The sequence below is a fragment of the Mustela lutreola genome, chromosome 4 (genome assembly GCF_030435805.1).
Source record: "Mustela lutreola isolate mMusLut2 chromosome 4, mMusLut2.pri, whole genome shotgun sequence".
Classification (NCBI taxonomy): Eukaryota; Metazoa; Chordata; class Mammalia; order Carnivora; family Mustelidae; genus Mustela; species Mustela lutreola.
In genome coordinates this window covers 169,277,607-169,297,504 of record NC_081293.1, presented here as the reverse complement: position 1 = coordinate 169,297,504, position 19,898 = coordinate 169,277,607, and positions in this window count along the sequence as shown.

Sequence of the window (19,898 nt, the reverse complement as noted above, 5' to 3'; positions counted from 1 at the left end):
CTGTAAATAGCAGTACTAATTGCACAGACTTGAGCCAAGCACACATACTGCATGCTGTGTATACTTATCCTTTGTTGTGCAGCTCTGCCAACAAACCTGCTCCTGCTGCTACTACCCTTTCCTTTCTTGGGCACAGCACACCCATGTACTAAGTTTTCAGGTGTGTACATAGGTGTGAATGTGTGAGTGTATGTGTGTGTCTTTGTATGGTGTGTGTGTGGATGTTCTTCTAAATGAATAATAACATGAACATTCAAACATTCGAAACAATTCCTTTTCATTTATCCCTAGCTCTTGAAATCCTTTTTCCTGAAATGTGAAACCTACCATGCTAGCCTAATGAGCTGTTTATATCCTGTTCTGACTTTCCTTCTTTTATAGATGATTTTTGTTTCTCTTCAGTTTCATTATTTTCCCTAAAAGTATAAAAGGATTAGCCAATGCACTGCTGTGCATTTCCCCCTCACTCAGGCCGCTGCTTGTCACTGAATCACTGAGCTATAACTGAGAGAAGCCTTTATGTGAACTTGATGGAATTGCTGATAATTGAGAACTGGTATGTTAGGGCTCAGGTTGGGGCAAGACCAAAACTTGTGCTTAAAGTGAAACCTAACTGCATATATACTTCCAGGAAATTCTTGGAATGTGAATTCAGTAAGTTATGAAAAGAATTGTAAAGAAATAATAGTTTATACACATGATATAATGATTGGCAAGAAATGAGGTAACATTCTTTTCTTTTTTTCAAATCAAGCTTACTTAAAGTATTTTTATAATGTGGATGAATTGCAGCCCATCAAGGATGAACAAAGACACAGGTGAATTAACACCAAACCTCCTGACTATTGACAAGGAAGCTATCCGTACTTCCATTCCCCCATCAGGGGAAAGGTTAAACTTACAAAGCAAATGCATTAATTACTGTACTTTATTTTATTATGGTGTGCAGTATTCATCACCTAGACAACTAGGTCCTCAGGAAGGCCATGCCAATAAAAAAAAAGTCAAGATAAAGTACAGACATCAATACTGAGAGTACAACATTTAAATAAAATTAAGCAAACACTACTGAGGTTGCCAACATTTTGACTTGTCTTGTTGTGTAGGTCTCAGACACCAGAGAATATGACATAACAGAGATTTCTTTTTTATATACGCATGGATCCTCCTTAAATGAACTGTCCATGCATTTGTTAGGTCCAGAATTGAGTTCTTTCCAATTATGAATAAGCTAAATTCTTTGACACTCCCTTCAATATCTTAATATATATATATTTATTCTTAGTCTATGAAGATCCTAGAGGACACTCCTAACAGTCCTGTCTGGGCACATAGGGAAAACGGGGCTCACATAGGACACTCTCCTGCTATTCTGCTCCCTGCTTGCCCTTAGTGAGTGGCTTGTACACCTGCAACCTCAGCTGAGGGGAGGACCATAGCCTTTCCCTATTCATTTGTTACTAACTGGCAGCCAAGGATTCACAGCTTTGCCACAAAGCCTGGGCAATGTGATAGGCTTAGACCTGAGATGGTCTCCTGAAAGTTTCAGGAGACCATCTCAGTCTTTCTTCCTTTTGTAGAACAGGTTTTATGCTGATATTCTTAAATGTACAAGCCCAGGCTGTTTATAATTGAATGGATTAATAACCTATACTTTAAAAAAGTCAAAGCACTTAATTTTACTTCTTTTTTTCAAAGCTTATAAATAATATTTTCCCCTAAATTTAACATCTTCATGCAGAAGCAGTTCTTCAATTGTTAGCCCCTAGCTTTTTCTCTTTGATATGACTTTTAGTCATTGCAGTATACTTATATAGAAAATGGTTCAAGTCTTTTCTCTTGTGTGGGTCCTACTACCTTGGTACTATTTGGCATAGTGAACATTTACCCTCTGCTCATTTAACTATAACATTCTCTGTCCTGTGGCCATACCATTCTTGGCTTTGTACTTACTCTTCCTTTATTAAAGTATTTGGCTATCTGCAGCGCTAACTTTCTTGTTGCAGAAGCCTAGAGCAGAGTTGGGCAGTGGGGTGGAAGGCACTGGATAGACATGGAGCCTTACCAAATCTTTACCATGGTGGAGAGACCATTGCTGAGAGCCAGCTTCCAAAATTGACTTAGCAAACCTTATCTCATGGAAAATTTTACCAGAAGTTGATGCTTAAAAACTCTATTAAATTAGGCTACAGTGAGATAGGGAAGGGCTGAGGGGCTGGGTGCTCCTGTCTTCTGGTCACTGCATTCTTTTTTTAAGGAAAAGTGTAAGGAAGCCAAGTTACCCTCATCAGGGTTGCATGGTGAATGTGGGGAAGGAAAATGAGGAGCAGATTATGTAATTGATCTTCACAATGGGGATGTTTTGGTCTGGATTTGGAAAGGATGAGTTCATGGATCAGTGTTCTTTCTCCCTGTGGATAGTACTTGGAGTTGGGATGAGCAGTGCTCTGTGCTCCTCTTTCATCTTTGCTTCATTAGCTAATTTTCATCATACCATGTCCCACTTTATGTTCTCTTCACATATTCTTTATGAATGGTCTTTCTTTAGAGTACAGTCATATCTTAATAGATATGAGAATCCCTTTATCCTCTGAGTTATTAAAAGCAGATTGTATCAAGGATCATTGATTCAATTTATAAAACTCTCATTTGCTATCTTATCTCTATGTTTTCCAAAGGAAATAATGATTGTCATAGGTGCCTCCTTCCCTTCTTTCTTTGTTTAGTCCCTCATGCAATGTTATTGTGTGGTCAAAGGAGCTTAGATTTTTGCAGTCATGAAATTTCAGAGACAGATATGGTCTATGCTAGTTGGGAGACTATAAGATATATAGCTATACATATGTAGCTGGCCAGCTATAGGATCTTGGGTAAATTATTTATATCAGGTGACCTTTAGGTTTTTTAAAAATTAGTAAAAATGTATTATAATATCTATCTTTTAATGACTTTAGCAATGTGGCTAATTTCCAAATTCTCATCTCTAGCCCACAGCATCCTCTTGATATCCAGAACCCTGTTACCAACTGCTTACTAGGAATCTCTACTTGGATGCCTCATTAGCAATTTATACTCAGTGTTCTGATGGTGAATTTTATCTCCCTTCAACCCACTGCTACTTCTTTGTAATAGGTTGTTTTAGATGCTGAGTGGGACTTAGCTCAAAACTGTGACTAAGGCCCAAAGTTAGAAATAGAAGATTCTAAATAGTCTGCATTCTAAATGCAGAGACTATACTGTTGTAGAAATCAGGCATTTTCCCTCAGTGCTTGATGAATGGTTTTTTCAGAGTCTGCTGTGTATCTAGCTAGGCCTCTCTGACTACTCAGTCTTTTATTGCCTCCATCTCTCTCTAACCTCTTTCTCCATCCTTCCCCTAGCAGCAATAGGAAATTGTAAAATTTGGTCTGGAGTTATCAAGTGAAGATACTTCTTCCATCTTTGTCCTTTCTTCCTATACTAAGAGCAGAGGAGAAGGATGGGTAATGATGCGGGAGGGAGGGTGGTTTGAGCGGTGAGGGATGTATGTGAAAGAGTCCATGCCTCAGCCTCCACCCTGAGCTGCAGGTCTAACATGGCAGGATGGGAAAAGAGTGTTCAAAGAAGAGCTATAAATCCATGTGATGTTGAGGTTTCTAAATTACCAGAACTTAATTTAGAGAAGTAGAATAAAAAGTATAGAGAGGTAGAGATGATACCAAGTGTTAGAATATAAAGCAATAATATCTTCAATATCTTAACTAGAGGGAGATAAGTTGTCAAATTACCTGGGAATTATCTTACGATGTTATAGATATAAATACCCCATGACTGACTAATTCTACTTCCAGGTATGTCTCTAAGATAAACTCATGAATATGTGCACCAGGACACAGATACAAAAATATTGCTAGTGGGGCGCCTGGGTGACTTAGTTTGTTAAGTGTCTGACTCTTGATCTCAGCTCAGGTCTTGATCTCAGAGTTGTGAGTACAAGCCCCACATTGGGTGAAGCCCACTTAAAAAAGAAAAAAAAAATATAACACCACTGTTCATAGTAACAGAAACAGACAAAAATCTTTGGACAACTAAAATGTTCGTGGCAAAAACAAAAAAGCATTAAAAGAAGATAAATGACAGTTGTTTACATGATGGAATATTATACAACAGTTAAAATAAATTATAGCTCTATTAAAAAATGGGATTGAATTCTAATAGTATAATGTTGAGTGAAAAAAAAAAAAACAACCCAGGCAGCCCTCCAAGATTATAAAGCTTTACCACTTTGTTCTAACCCAGTATTTATAGAAAATTATTTTTTAAAAATCAGGGAAATGAGGGGTACCTGGGTAGCTCAGTCAGTTAAGTGTCTGCCTTCAACTCATATCATAATCCTGGGGTCCTGGGGCTGAGTCCCACATTGGACTCCCTGCTTGGTGGGTAGTCTGGTTCTCCCTCTCCCTCTGCCTCTCCCCCTGCTCATGCTGTCTCTCTCTCTCTCTCAAATGTATAAATAAAATCTTTAAAAAACTTCTAAAAAATGAAAAACATAATTTAGTATAATGGTCATATTAGATAAGAATAGGCAAGAGATAGAATAAGATAGTGAACATATGTAGATGTAAGTTTTTGTCATTGTTCTAATTCTCCAGTTGGCTGAGTGATTTGTGGGTATTGATTATATCATTAATAAGTACTTAATACATAAGTAAAAAGGGGGCCATGAATGATGATAATATGTAATGAGCAAAACACTATGCTTCAGCCAATGTTATAGTCCTAAAATCCATTAGAAAAATAAATAGAAAAGTTGTGAAGCCAGGTGGGGATAAAGTGAGCAATGGAGCATAGCTAAGGCCATTACTGGAAAAAATTAAGTTGTCTTATGTTTATTCTCCAACAAGTTGAGACTTCTCAATAAGGTATTTTCAAATGCACAAAACCACCCTTCTCCCAACTGGCTGCATTTGAATCTGAGTTACCTTCATTGCTATCATTTAATGTAGTGTTTTTTTCAACCATAGTTCATGACCCAACAGATTACGGAATCAGTTTAGTGGTTTATTCTTTGCTTTTAAGTAAAAAAAGAAAGAATAAACAATAGAAAATAATAGTGTGCCTTACACATAGTAAGGGCATGTTTTTGTGAAACTTCTGTTTCAGTTATTTATGCATATGTATCTGTGTTGAATTACAAAGTAATCAAAGGGTGCATAAAATAGTAGTTGGAAGCCAAGTTCTGTAGGTCCATTTGTAACAAACCTATTCCCTCCTTACATTTTCACTGACCCAAACTTTAGGCAGTTTCTCCATGACCTCCTTTGGGTTTAGTGGCCTTCTAATTGGAATCTTAATTCTAGGCTATCCTCTCTTCAATCTGTCACAAACTCTGGAAGGATCTAGTGAAAACGTAGTTCTGATCATCACATTCCTACTCAAAACCCTTCAGCGGCTTCCCTTTCATTATTTGCTGAAGTCGATAGAACGCTCTTCCCATGAAAAATTCTCTGAAGTATAGTCGAAACACACTTTCGTAGACTTATACACTGACACTCTCTCCTGAAACCTCTCCAGATACACTCAATTTCACGTTATTCTTGTGACACCTCTACTTTTTAGAGTAATAATTTATATACATGTTTTGTTCTACCACTGGGGTTTAAGCTTCTTGACATCAGTGTTTAAAGTAGCGCTTTGCATATAGTAAATGTATAATAAATAATCATATGAGGAATGCAACTTGCAATATAGTTTTGGATTACTTGTGTGTGTGTGTGTGTGTGTGTGTGTGTGTGTGTGATTATTATTATTTTTTTTAAATTTCTTTTCAGTGTAATGGTATTCATTGTTTTTATACCACACCTGGTGCTCCATGCAATATGTGCCCTCCCAATACCCACCACCTGGTTCCCCCAACCTCCCACCCCCTGCCCCTTCAAAATCCTCAGGTTGTTTGTTTCAGAGTCTATAGTCTGTCATGGTTCACCTCTCCTTCCAGTTTCCCTCAACTCCCTTCTCCTCTCCATCTCCCCATGTCTTCCATGGTATTTGTTATGCTCCACAAATAAGTGAAACCATATGATAATTGACTCTCTCTGCTTTACTTATTTCACTCAGCATAATCTTTTCCCATCCCATCCAGGTTGCTACAAAAGTTGGGTATTCATCCTTTCTGATGGAGGCATAATAAAATACTCAATAGTGTATATGGACCACATCTTCCTTATTCATTCGTCCGTTGAAGGGCATCTTGCTTCTTTCCCCAGTTTGGCAACCATGACCATTGCTGCTATAAACATTGGGGCACAGATGGCCCTACTTTTCACTAATCTGTATCTTTGGGGTAAATACCCAATAGTACAATTGCAGGGTCATAGGGAAGCACTATTTTTAATTTCTTGAGGAATCTCCACACTGTTCTCCAAGGTGGCTGCACCAACTTGCATTCCCACCAACCGTGTAAGAGGGTTGCCCTTTCTCCACATCCTCTCCAACACATGTTGTTTCCTGTCTTGCTAATTTTGGCCATTCTAACTGGTGTAAGGTGGTATCTCAATGTGGTTTTAATTTGAATCTCCCTGATGGCTAGTGATGATGAACATTTTTTCATGTGTCTGATAGCATTTGTATGTCTTGATTAGAGAATTGTCTGTTCATATCTTCTGCCCATTTTTTGATATGTTTGTCTGTTTCATGTGTGTTGAGTTTGAGGAGTTCTTTATAGATCCTGGATATCAGCCTTTTGACTGTACTGTCATTTGCAAATATCTTCTCCCATTCTGTGGGTTGCCTCTTTGTTTTGTTGACTGTTTCCTTTGCTGTGCAGAAACTTTTGATCTTGATGAAGTCCCAAAAGTTCATTTTTGCTTTTGTTTCCTTTGCCTTTGGAGACATATCTTGAAAGAAGTTGCTGTGGCTGATATCGAAGAGGTTACTGCCTATGTTCTCCTCTAGGATTCTGATGGATTCCTGTCTCAGGTTGAAGTCTTTTTTTTTTTTTTTAAGATTTTATTTATTTATTTGACAGAGATCACAAGTAGGCAGAGAGAGAGAGAGAGGAGGAAGCAGGCTCCCTACAGAGCAGAGAGCCCGATGTGGGGCTTGATCCCAGGACCCTGGGATCATGACCTGAGCCGAAGGCAGAGGCTTTAACCCACTGAGCCACCCAGGCGCCCAACGTTGAGGTCTTTTATCATTTTGAGTTTATCTTTGTGTACGGTGTAAGAGAATGGTCGAATTTCATTCTTCTACATATAGCTTTCCAGTTTTCCTAGCACCATTTATTGAAGAGACTTTTTCCCACTGTATATTTTTTCCTGCTTTGTCGAAGATTATTTGACCATAGAGTTGAGGGTCCATATGTGGGCTCTCTACTCTGTTCCACTGGTCTATGTGTCTGTTTTTATGCCAGTGCCATGCTGTCTTTGTGATCACAGCTTTGTAGTAAAGCTTGAAATCAGGTAACATGATGCCGCCAGTTTTATTTTTGTTTTCAACATTTCCTTAGCAATTTGGGGTCTCTTCTGATTCCATACAAATTTTAGGATTATTTGCTCCAGCTCATTGAAAAATACCAGCGGAATTTTGATTGGAATGGCATTAAAAGTATAGATGGCTCTAAGCAGTATAGACATTTTAACAATGTTTATTCTTCGATCCAAGAGCATGGAATAGTCTTCCATCTTTTTGTGTCTTCTTCAATTTCTTTCGTGAGTGTTGTGTAGTTCCTCGAGTACAGATCCTTTACCTCTTTGGTTAGGTTTATTCCCAGCTATCTTATGGTTCTTGGTGCTATAGTAAATAGAATCAATTCTCTAATTTCCCCCTTCTGTATTTTCATTGTTAGTATATAAAAAAGCCACTGATTTCTGTACATTGACTTTGTATCCTGCCACGTTGCTGAATTGCTGTATGAGTTCTAGTAGTTTGGGGGTGGAGTCTTTTGGGTTTTCCATATAAAGAATCTTGTCATCTGCGAAGAGAGAGAGTTTGACTTCTTCATTGCCAATTTGGATACCTTTTATTTCTCTTTGTTATCTTATTGCTGTTGCTTGGATTTCTTTTTATTGATTGATTGATCAATTGATTGATTTTTGATCTAGAATGTCCACAGCAGCTTTATTTATAATAGCTGAACACAACCCAGATATCTATCAGTAGGAGAATGTATAAACAATTTATGGTTTTTTCATACAAGTAGATGCTTCTTAATAGCAAAACAGGACAAGTGATATGCTCAACAACATGAATGAATCTCAAAAACATGCTGAGAAAACAAGCCATATACAAAAGAGTATATACTCTATGATTCCATATTTAGGAATTTCTTGAAGAAGCAAAACTAATTTTTGGAGGAAAATAAATCTTACTAGTGGTTGCTTCTGGTGGGATGAGACAAAGATTGAGAAGAAACATAGGAGAACTCTGGTTAATGTAAATGTGCTATTGATAAATTCTGCGTCACATGTATGCATTTGTCAAAACTCATTGAATGGAAGACAAAACTGTAGTGAGAGTAAAATGATCAGTGGTTTCTGTGGGTTGGGGAGGGGAGAGAGATCAAGGGACAGAGCAGAGAAGATTTTAGGGCAGTGATAATACCATGTATGATACTGTAATGATGGATGCTTGTCATTAAACATTTGTCTGGACCCAAAGAATGCACAACACCAAGAGTGAACCATAATGTAAACTGTTGAATTTGGGTGATTATGGTGTATTAATGTAAATTCATCAATTTGTAACAAATATACCATTCTGGTGAGGGACGTTGACAATGGGGGAGGCTATGCATGTGTGAGGGCAGGGGGTATATGGGAAATCCCTTACCTTTCTCTCCATTTTGCTGTGACCTTAAACTGCTCTAAAAAATGAAGTCTTAAGAAGCAACAGTAATAACAACAAAACAAAAACTTATGGAATGGTACACTTAATATTTGGGCATTTCATTGTATGAAATTTTCCTTAAAAAAGAGTTTTGAACAAATATTAAATTCTAATTAATGATATGCATGTTGAAGCACTTAGGAAGAAGGATATTATTGTCTGCAACTTATTTGATGGATTAGTAAAGAGATACGTGGATGGATAGATAATATGAAGTAAGTGTAATAAAAAGTTAATGGCAGAATCTAGGTTGTACAGTGTTTACTATAAAATTTTTCAAATTTTCTTTTTTTTTATAGTTAAAATTTTTTTTAATGAAATGTTATATAGGAGGAAGACAAGTAGAAAAGTTTAAAATGCCTTGTGGTTTATAGTTTCTTGTTAGTAATGGATTTCTCTCTCTCTCTATGATATGTCTACCTTTATGGTGCCAGGAGAGGTGGGTGGATGGGATATAAGGCAAGACTTTTCAGAGAGGAGTCTTAGAAAAAGGAGACTTTTCTGGGGAGGCTGGCAAGAGTGTTGAAGAGTGTTTCAGTCAGAGTTCTACTAGAGAAACAGAACCAGTAGGAGATACATATTCTTGTTTATCACAAGGAATTGACCTAATGCCACTGTGGGGCCTAGCTGACTAAGCCCCAAATCAGTAGGTCAGACCCTCAGGAAGAGCAGGTTGGAAATTCTCAGGCAGGAGCTGTTGCTGAAGTCCATGGACAGAATTTTTTCTTCAGTCTCAGAGTTTTTAATGGTCTAAAATTTGAGTTAAATTTAATTATTGAGAGCAGTGGGAAATCTTAAATGAATTTACCAGTGATAAATTCCCAAATTTGCTCTTTATACGATTATACTAAGTGGCTTGAATGCGAATGTCATCTGACTTTCCCAATTATTGATGATTTATAGTGCATGTAGTCAAAGTTATTAAAAATGAGAAAAACCCTAAAAAGTCTTACAGTGGATGTTGTATTTACATAGGTAAAATAAACTATAAAACTTAGACAAAATTACAGAAAAATGCAAGTACTAGAATATTTAAGGTAGAATAGCATTTGTATTGATGAATGTGTTTCTTTTTAACTTAACTTGATTGGCTGTTTGAAAGGCACTTTCATTCATTTTGTCTTAGTAGGAAAATATCTAAGATTTTCCACTGTAAAATTATTACAAATAACTTTAACTTTTTTTTTTTTTTTTTCTTAACAAACAGTAGCAGAAGAAACCCATGTTAATCCATGGTTTGAAATTTTCCGGTCAAGTAACCAAGTTATCAGATAAAGACTGGTTTGGATATTTGGGCTAGACCTTCTCTTTCACTCCTTACCAAATGCAGTGGCTGAGACCGAAAGCAATTAAATGCCCAAAATGCAGCCAGGGAAAGAAAATTCTAGAAAAACAGGGTTCATAAAAAACCTGTGATTTGGATTATCAATTTCTAAATCACCAAGAATTGGGTGCACTTACATCCTATCAGTCAGGAGCTTTAAAAGAATTAGCTATGTAGTCTCCTAGCTTTTCTAAATCACTTTCAGTTCTGTTAAGTAAGATTTTACAGTTCATGTGGTAGCATTTCAAAGTTTTAAATTTTAATTTATATGAAAAATTTTTGAATGATTTCTGGGCACTAGGCTTTTCAATTGGATAAGAAATTATTTAGCTACACAATCTTCCTTTTGTCTTTTGAAGAAAAATAAACATTATTGAAAGGCCTTTGGCAGGTATTTTTATAGACACATTAAAATTTTTTTCCAATTCTGTATTATAGGCCAGCTAGAAGTCAAGCTATTTCAGCTAATGAAATTTGCTTTGATCAGAGGAGGCCGATCATCCTTCAAAGCATTGTTGTGTTTTGAAATGCAAGCAAGTACCTAATAAATTGAGGGTTCTGCAGCAGCAACAGATCAAAATAGAGGCTGATGTTTCATTAGATCACATTAATACCTGACAAAAAGAATGACTGCAGATTAATGTGGGGGAAGGCAGACATTCTCCTCCCCCTCCTTCCCTGTCTCTCTCCCACTTTTCTTGTCTCTGTCTTCTTTTCTCCATTCCTTCATCTATTTCCTCCTTTTGCCAAAGTGATTTAGATTATAGAAGTAGTGACTTAAGGCCAGGTATCCCTTATCTTTCACTAGATATTTAGAATGCTAAGTATTTCAGTGGGCATTTTAAAAAGAAGTATTATAATAAATTTTTATGATTATATGAAATCTTTTATAACCCACCTCTCCCTGATATATATATATCTGTTTTCTCCTGAGGAAAGAGTCTTTAAGTAAACTTTTCAAAAGATACAGATTCCTCATGGAAAATTTCAGATACAGCTTTTATTATAAATATATCTTCCCATTCAGAGTAGGGTCAGATGACCTTAGTGATTGGGGAAATTTTAATATTATGTAATAAGTAAGAATTTTCTGTTTCTTTTTTCTAATTTCTAGAAATACAGGTTACTTTGCAATTTACAGAGTAAATTATACCACTCCATTTTAGAAATACCCATCTCTGTCCCTGAGCTTGATTTAGCCAATTAATTAGCCATTGGGAATATTCCCCCCCGCCCAAAACAACCAAATCTCCAATTCCCTAATGCCAGCTGGGTGTTCTGGAATTCAATTCAGTTTTTACATTAACTATGTGAAGTTAGTGAACCCCGAAACTTAAGGGCTCAGTCCCACAAGATTGCCCTTAGTTCAAATACCAGCTACAAATGGGGACACCAGACTACCCACATTTCTGCCTGGTCAACTGCATAGTCAGTGGTTCTCATAATTGCCCCTCAGGTTTAAGTTTGCTAGAACTACTCATGGAATTCAGGAAAATGCTATACTTACAGTTCTGTTTTCAAAGCTACAACTCAGAAACTGTTGAATGGAAGCGATGCCGAGGGCCAGGTATCTGGGTAGAGCTTCCACACCCTCTTTGGGTGTGCCACCCTCGCAACACCTTGATGTGTTCACCACTCAGGAAGCTCCCCAAATCTCATTGTTCAAGAGTTTTTAAATCAAGTTTCATTGTGTAAACGTGATTGATTAAATCATTGGCCATGGCAATTACACTCAATCCCCAGCCCCCAGTCCCTTCCCCTGAGATTGAATGGTGAGGCCAAGTTCCAACCCTCTAATCATGTGCTTGGACTTGCTCTAAGGGCCTCATGATGAGTCACCCCATTACCAATTCCTATGGTAGAAAGGGGCTAGCTATGAATAACAAAAGACACTCCTATCACTCAGGAAATTCCAAGGGTTTTGGGAGCTTTGCCAGAAACCAGGGGCAAACTCAAAATTATATGGTGTGGTGTTTTTTGTTTGTTTGTTTGTTTAATGCCACATATATACATCCTGCTTGTAGTGTCCTGGTGCTGTTTTCTGTATTAGGTTTTAAGGCCTCTTCCCTTAGCTGGCACCACTTGAGATCAGCTCCATAATCTATAAGAGGTGAGGTTAAGCTGGCCTGACACCTAAGGCCACAAAAAGAAGGGCAGCTGATACCTGTACCTGTCTCATAGGATTGTCCTAATTGCTGAGAATAGTTCCTGGTAAGTAGTGAAGGCTGCCTAGTTGTTGGCTATTATTATTTTTTTTTGTTATTACTATCATTATTATTGTCCTCACTTCACACATGAGAACACTGAAGCTCAGAAGTTAAGTGATTTATGCCAGGCCCCCGTGGCCTTTCTGTACCTGGAGCCCAGGTATAAACTCTACTTCCTAGGTAAGAATTTGAAGTGGCTCTTTTAAGAGCTGGATTTCATTTGAGGGCCTCATTTTGGCCATATTCAAATGGCTACAGAAACTTAATGCTGTGTAGCATTTACGAGGCACCACCTGCAGAGTGCTGTTCGTAATGGGGTTTTATGGCTGCTCTTGGTGTGTATGAGGCATTGAAGTAGCATAGTCACCATGTTTGGAGCTCTGTAGCGGAACAAGAATTTTCCTGCATTGCCTATTAGATGGCTTGTCGTAAAAGCCAGTAACTTGGACTGTGGTGGAAATGAGTCTGTGATGATAGTAATTTAATGGGAAAGTTACACTGGAAGCCAAGTTCCCTTTCAACTGCTTTAAATTTTACCTTTATTGTCTCATTGCCTTTTGCATCTGAGCTTGGCAGTTAATGGCCTCTGTAGTAAATTCAAAGAAGAGAGTTTAAAACAATAGGGGCTGAATTTTCCTTTCTTGTGTCTACATAAGACCATCATGCCATTATTACTTAGGCTCTGTACTAGCAGTTTTCACCAACATGATCTTTCTGTGTAATTCTGTGTAATGTAAAGTGTAATTTATTAGTTATAATTTGAATTGTGATAGCAGATAGCAGATAGCTATCTATAGCAGGTAGCTGATAGCAAATAGCAATTTATATTTAATAATTTGAAATCTGTAAGCTTTGTTTCTTATTTTGTTGCTGTTTCCCCTTACTAACTTCTAAAGCTTCAAAATATACAAATTCAAGTTAAGAGAGATGCTCATATCTGCAACCTCTGATCTTGTGATTTTTTAAACTTACCTTCAAGCTCATGAGAAGTACTGAAAAATGGGAACTGCCTTAGAAACATTTTTGTCTGATGAGAAATGCTTTAAAGGAAACATTCTGCTTAAGAGGAACTGAAAAAGAGGTCTTCCTTATTAATGTGCTGAATGTCACATCTTAGCTGTGTTCAGCCCATAAACCTTTACTCGTTGCCTCAGTCCTTCGCCTGATTTCTTTAATGCACAACAATACAGGAGCTGGAGTGATGTACCCAGTCTCCTTCTGGTTGCCTTGATTCTGGCTCCTGACCTACATAGATATGAGTAGCTTTGAATGCCCCTCCCACCATCCGGGCTCTTTACACTTTCTTTATCCTCTTTCTCTGTCAGTCTGGGATATGCGGGCAGACATTCCAGTTTCACCTCAAATATCAACAAATGTTTTTTTTCAATTAGAGAAAAAAGACTATAGGTCAACCACACAGACAGGCATAATAAAAACACAACTTACTGAAAATAAAGACAGTTGTAGCCTTTTTCTCAGGTTACCTTCAACTGACTCTATGGAAAAACCACCGTAATGTTTTGTCTTTGTTGGACTTCTATTTATAAATAATTGTCAGAAGTTTGTCTTGTGGGGCACCTGGGCAGCTCAGTCTCTTATGCGTCAGCCTTCAGCTCAGGTCATGATCCTAGATCCTGAGGGTCCTTGACTAAGCCCTGAGTGGGGCTCAGTAGGGAGTCTGCTTCTCCCTCTTCCTCTGCCCCTCTCCCACTCTGCACTCTCTCTCTCAAATAAATAAATAAAATCTAAAAAAAAAAAAAAAGTATCTTGCATGCGTAAAATAATATGCTCAAACATTTACTACTCATTGGAAGAACGATGGTCTATAAATCAAATTAGTCACTACTGCTACTACAGGTAACAAAATTCTCAGACTGAAAGTTGGTCTTTCACTGAGGCACTTCCAGCACATCAGGAGACCACAGGGCCCTAATGGGCCACTGTGGATGATAGGAGAGAGTGTGAAGCATGACTTCTGCTCTGAAGGACCTAGCTAGGGAGATAAGGAAAGCTTTAATTATAACACATAAATCAAACCAGAATTAATGTGAGGATGCCAAAAATGTCCTCAGTAGGTATGTGATTTACTGGAGGCAGGAAGAGACTGGGACAAGTTACAGGGAAGAAAAGGCAAAAGATATTAGGCAAAAGATATAGAAGATACCACAGGTTTCAAAAACTACAGCTTTCCTGTGTCTGCTAGTTGCAGTCTCCTTTGTCCATTATGAGCAGAAGGAAGTTTGTTGGACTGATGTATAAGTCGAAATGGGTGGATTTTGTAAAATGTAATTTGTGCTTTTATGATGCTAATCTGTGTGATAGATCTAGGAGGAGCTGATGCAGCAGCTTGAGTCTAAAGGCAGTTTGCTGGCAGAATTCCCTCTTAGGGGGAGGTCAGTCTTTTTTCTTAAGGTCTTCCACTGACTGGATGAGGCACATCTCATATTATAGAGGGTAATCTGCTTTACTCTATCTATTAATTTAAATATTAATGTCATCTTAAAATACCTTCACAGAAATATCTAAAATAATGTTTGAACCAATATTTGGTTACCATAGCCTAGATAAGTTGACTAATCTGGCCTATCTAAAAAGAGGATCTTGCCATGCCAGATTAGCCTGCCACCATTGAGAGCAGTGAAGAATCTGGCAATCAAGAATCAAAGTCCTGGGGCGCCCGGGGTGGCTCAGTGGGTTAAAGCCTCTGTCTTCAGCTGGGGTCATGATTCCAGGGATCTGGGATCGAGCCCTGCATCGGGCTCTCTACTCGGCGGGGAGCCTGCTTCCTCCTCTCTCTCTGCCTGCTTCTCTGCCTACTTGTGATCTCTGTCTGTCAAATAATTAAAAAAAAAAAAATCTTAAAAAAAAATCAAAGTCCTGTTTGGTCACATCTCAATCATATGCCCGTCTACCACTATAGCAGGGTGAGGAAAGGGAGGTTCTTACTCCTTCGTTTGCATTATGGGAGTGTGATATTACCTTTATCAAGAGATTTTACTTAAAGGGAGACCAAGCTATTCAAGGAAAAGGAGGTATACTATTTTGGACACTTGAAGAACAAACTTCTACTTCACTTCTTTGCTGTGTAAGCCCATATTTCAAAAGTTCATTGTTTCAAACTGTTTTTTTTCTTGAATCCTCAGAGACCATAGATCTTCTTATTTATTTACTTGTTTATCATTTAGCTCTCTCCCCTACAGAATGTAAGTTTAACTCTCTCCCCCACAGAATGTAAGTTTAAGAGGGGAGGGGTCTTGTTTCTTTTTTCCACCATTGTTATTTCCAGTACCTAGAACCATGTCTGACACATAGTTGGTGTTTAATAGATATTTTTTCAATAAATAAATGCATGAATAAATGTTTGACTATGGGAAATAGACAGTTTATGCTGTAGACTAAATGTATATCCCCAAAATTCATATGATGAAACCTAAACCCCAATGTGAAGCTATTTGGAGTTGGGGCCTTTGGAGAATCTAAATAGATCATTAATGTGGAAACCTCAGGAGTAGGATTAGTGCTCTTATAAAAGTGACCCCCCAGACTCCCTTGCTTCTTACATCATGAGAGGACACAATGAAAAGATGGCCATCTATAAACTGGGAAGTGGGCTTCAGCAGTTACCAAATCTGTTGGAGCCTTTGTCTTCGACTTTCCAGCCTCCAGAGGAGTGAGAAATAATTTCTGTGGTTATAAGCTACACTTTTTATGGTATTGAACTAAGATAGTTTATAAACAAATGAATAGTTGATCTTTAAACAGCCTGGGTTTGAGCTATGCCAGTACATTTATACCTTTTTTATATAAATATAGTACATTACTCTAAATGAATTTTCCTTATGATTCTCTTAATAACATTTCCCTTTTTCTAAATTATACAAATATAGTATATAATACATATATATATACAAAATATGTGTGGATCGACTATTAATGTTACTGATAAGGTTTCCAGTCAACAATAGGTTATTAGTAAGTTTATGGGGAATCAAATTATATACACAGATTTTTGGCTGCACAGAGAGTTGGCATCCCTAATTCCTGTATTGTTAACTATATGGTTACAAGTCTGTAAATACATGTATAAGGTTATATGTTCTTCTTGACTTTAACTGCTTGCTACTATGATAGAAAAATGCTGATGGGACGCCTGGGTGGCTCTGTGGGTTAAAGCCTCTGCTTTCGGCTTAGGTCATGATCCCAGGGTCCTGGGATCGAGCCCCACATCGGTCTCTCTGCTCTGTAGGGAGCCTGCTTCCTCCTCTCTCTCTCTCTCTCTGCCTGCCTCTCTGCCTACTTGTGATCTCTGTCTGTCAAATAAATAAATAAATAATCTTTTAAAAAATGCTGAAAATCAATAACAAATTTTATCCTTATGTTTTAGTTCCACACAACCAACAGATTTACTAGATGTTTATATTGTTTATTTTGTTGTTTCATGGCCACAAATACACACACACACACACACATAACACATATATGGTATATGACACTGCATGTTAAAGAAATATGAAAACCTCATATTTATGAGTCTTTGTCTTATACTTCATAGATTTATCTAATCTTTTCCACAGTTTAGACAACTTCTCATTTCTTGTGCACTGTTATCTACATAATAGGGACCAGGGGACTATTTTTTAAAAGTTCTGAACATAGCCTAGACTTAAGAGAAACTGCTTTTGTCTCATAAGAAAATGAAAAGCATCAGTAAAATACTGATAAAGATTTTTCCAGATGATCAGTGTTTTTTACTAAAGAATGTTTTTTATATTTTCCATGGCAGTGAATTCCATATCCAAATGTTCCACTGTTGCCAGTAAAGGTTTTCCCGGCCCAACATGAACAATACTCGGTTAACAATAACCTAGTAATGTGTATATTGAGTCCCCCAGCTCAAGATTATTATGTGAGAGACATGCATTTAGATAAATTATGTGATAGAGTGTGTTTTCTGGCATTTGAGGCTGTTTGTCTAGGATGGCCAAAAACTTTGCTTATGGAGTATTTGATCTCTTAGCCTTCTTGAGGAATTTCTAGAATTATCTGTTCCTGCATAACAAGTCACACCAAGTCTCAGGTGGTGAAACAACAGCCTTCATGTTCCGCTCCTGATTCTGTGGTCAGGAATTCAGCCAGGGCACAAGGAGGATGGATTCTTTTGTTCTTTCATGTCTGGGACCTCAGTTTGGAAGACTCAAACAGCTGAGGGTAATTGGAATGGTTTGGGTTGGAATCCTCTGGAGGGTCCATGCGGGTACCTGGGTTGGGATGACAGAGAGTTTGGGCTCAGCTGTGATTATGGACTATAGCACCTACCAGTGGCTTCTCTGGTGAGGCACTGGTTTCTCACAGCATGGTGACTAGGTTCCTGGGGTGAGTACCCCAATAATGAATATTCCACATTTTGAATCACAGTGAGTTGTGTGTGTGTGTGTGTGTGTGTGTATGTTGAGGCACATAGCATCATGGAGTTAGACATGGGTTTGAATCTTTGCTGTCTCACTAACTAGCTTAAAGAACTTAGGTGTGTTTTCTCCTTTCTCATCTTTCTTTGCTATGTTTCTGAGCTTTAATTTCTTTATCTGTGTATGGAGAATCTGGAAGGTGGGAAGCAAACCTGCAAACCTTTTTTCTTCCCCTGTGAGATGAATAGTTAACTATTTGGGAATAAAGTTAGTAATTTTGTAATTTTGCATAAGGAGCCCAGAAGACTTCTGGGAGAGAAGGGAGTGAAGACTCTACACTGACCCTTTAATTCCAGTCTTTCTGTGATTCAGTCAGCAAGCCTACCAGAGTGGACTGGGATTGCCTTGATCAAGGCGCAAGGACAGGGATAGGTGATAGAACTCCTGAAATTAAATAATGATGAGTGTAGAAAGGGAGAACCACTGACCTGGTCACAGTCACTGTTTGGGAGAAGTGAAGGAGAACTTGCTTTTGCTTTGGTGGGATTTCTGTGTGAACCACTTGAAAGGGCTGCAAGGTTAGCCTGGGCTACTTTGGCTTGGAGTCTCCATGTCTGAACTTTTGCAGTAGGAGAGAGGAGGGCAGATACCTTCTTTTCCTTGGCAGAGCTCAGGGATGTGGAGCACAGTGGTGGCGGAAATCAGCTCTGGACGAAACAGGAATGATGTCCTCTAGTGGTAGAGGAGAAGCTCTTCAGGCTGCGCATTTATACTGTGGCCTCCCGTTTTTGAGGTGAGCATTGGTGTACTTCAGGGCAAATGCTACAGATGCCAGTTATGAGATTCCTCATTCTTAACTCCACTCTTTTGAGTGAAGCTCGAGAGACACTAATAGGTCTGGGCCTTTGAGTATTTTATATACTGGCCCAAAACCTTGAATATATCAAGGAAAAGTCTAGAGTAGGTGAAAAGTGATAGGTGGGGATAAAAGGGGTTGTGGGACCCTCAAAGTCACACAAGAAATCACAGTTATAGATGTAAAGTAGAACAAAAATAGCAACTGTACCTATTGTTTTGAAGACTACATAAAATAAAAATAAATGCATATATATATATATATATATATATATAAATAAATAAATAAGCTAGATAGACAAACAAAAATAAATATATAAAGTGCCTAGCATAGAACTTGGTCTATGTTAGAAACTCAACATGTTTTCTTCTCATTCATATCCTTCTCTATTTTTTCTTCTTTCTTATGAAGGGAAAACATAGATTTGGGCATCAAACAACTTGACTTTTGAATTTTGACTCCTTTATTTGCTAGCTGTGACCGTGGGCTAGTCTCTTAACCTGAGACTTAGTTTTGTCATTAGTAAAATGGTTCAAAAATAATTATTTCAGAAGTTTAATAAAATTAAAATAAATAAAACTATGAATACTGAATAAAATGTTATTTCCATCACATTTCCAAATCTTTCTCTTATCTCCTCTTTACTACATACTCAACAAAAACTCATGGCTATTTTATAGCTCCAACTTCCAGGGGAATTTCAAATGCATTCCTCTCTACCTTTCCTGATTGGCACTGGCCTTGACAGGAATTTCTTTGGGACCACCCGAGTTTGCTAGACTGAATTTCCCTAAATCTCCCTGACTGAACACCCGAGGGGCCATACTCACTTCCTTTCCTTATCCAGGAGCAAGGTCACCTCCTGTAAACTTTGGAATGTGTCCATTTGGGCCTTCATGTTCATCATCCAACTACCACCTTGAAGGAGTTAGATAGGCCACAAGGTTAAGCTTGCGGGTTTTCTGATTTATTTTTGTTATTTCCCCTCAAAGTATTATTACCTTTGGGGACACTAAAACAATTAGGAGTCCCACAAGGAGCCCCCAGGTTCTCAGCATATGTCACAGTATATTGGGTGACCAGGAGCTGAAGGCCTCACTATAATCAAAGCACTTGAAGCCAACCTTAGAGTTGACTGCCTCTAAATCCAGCATGCAAGTGTTTCCATGGGTGTCCTGGAATGGAGAGAAAACTTAACTCCAGTCCAGAATCAGTGCCTCATAATAGTAGAAAATCCACTC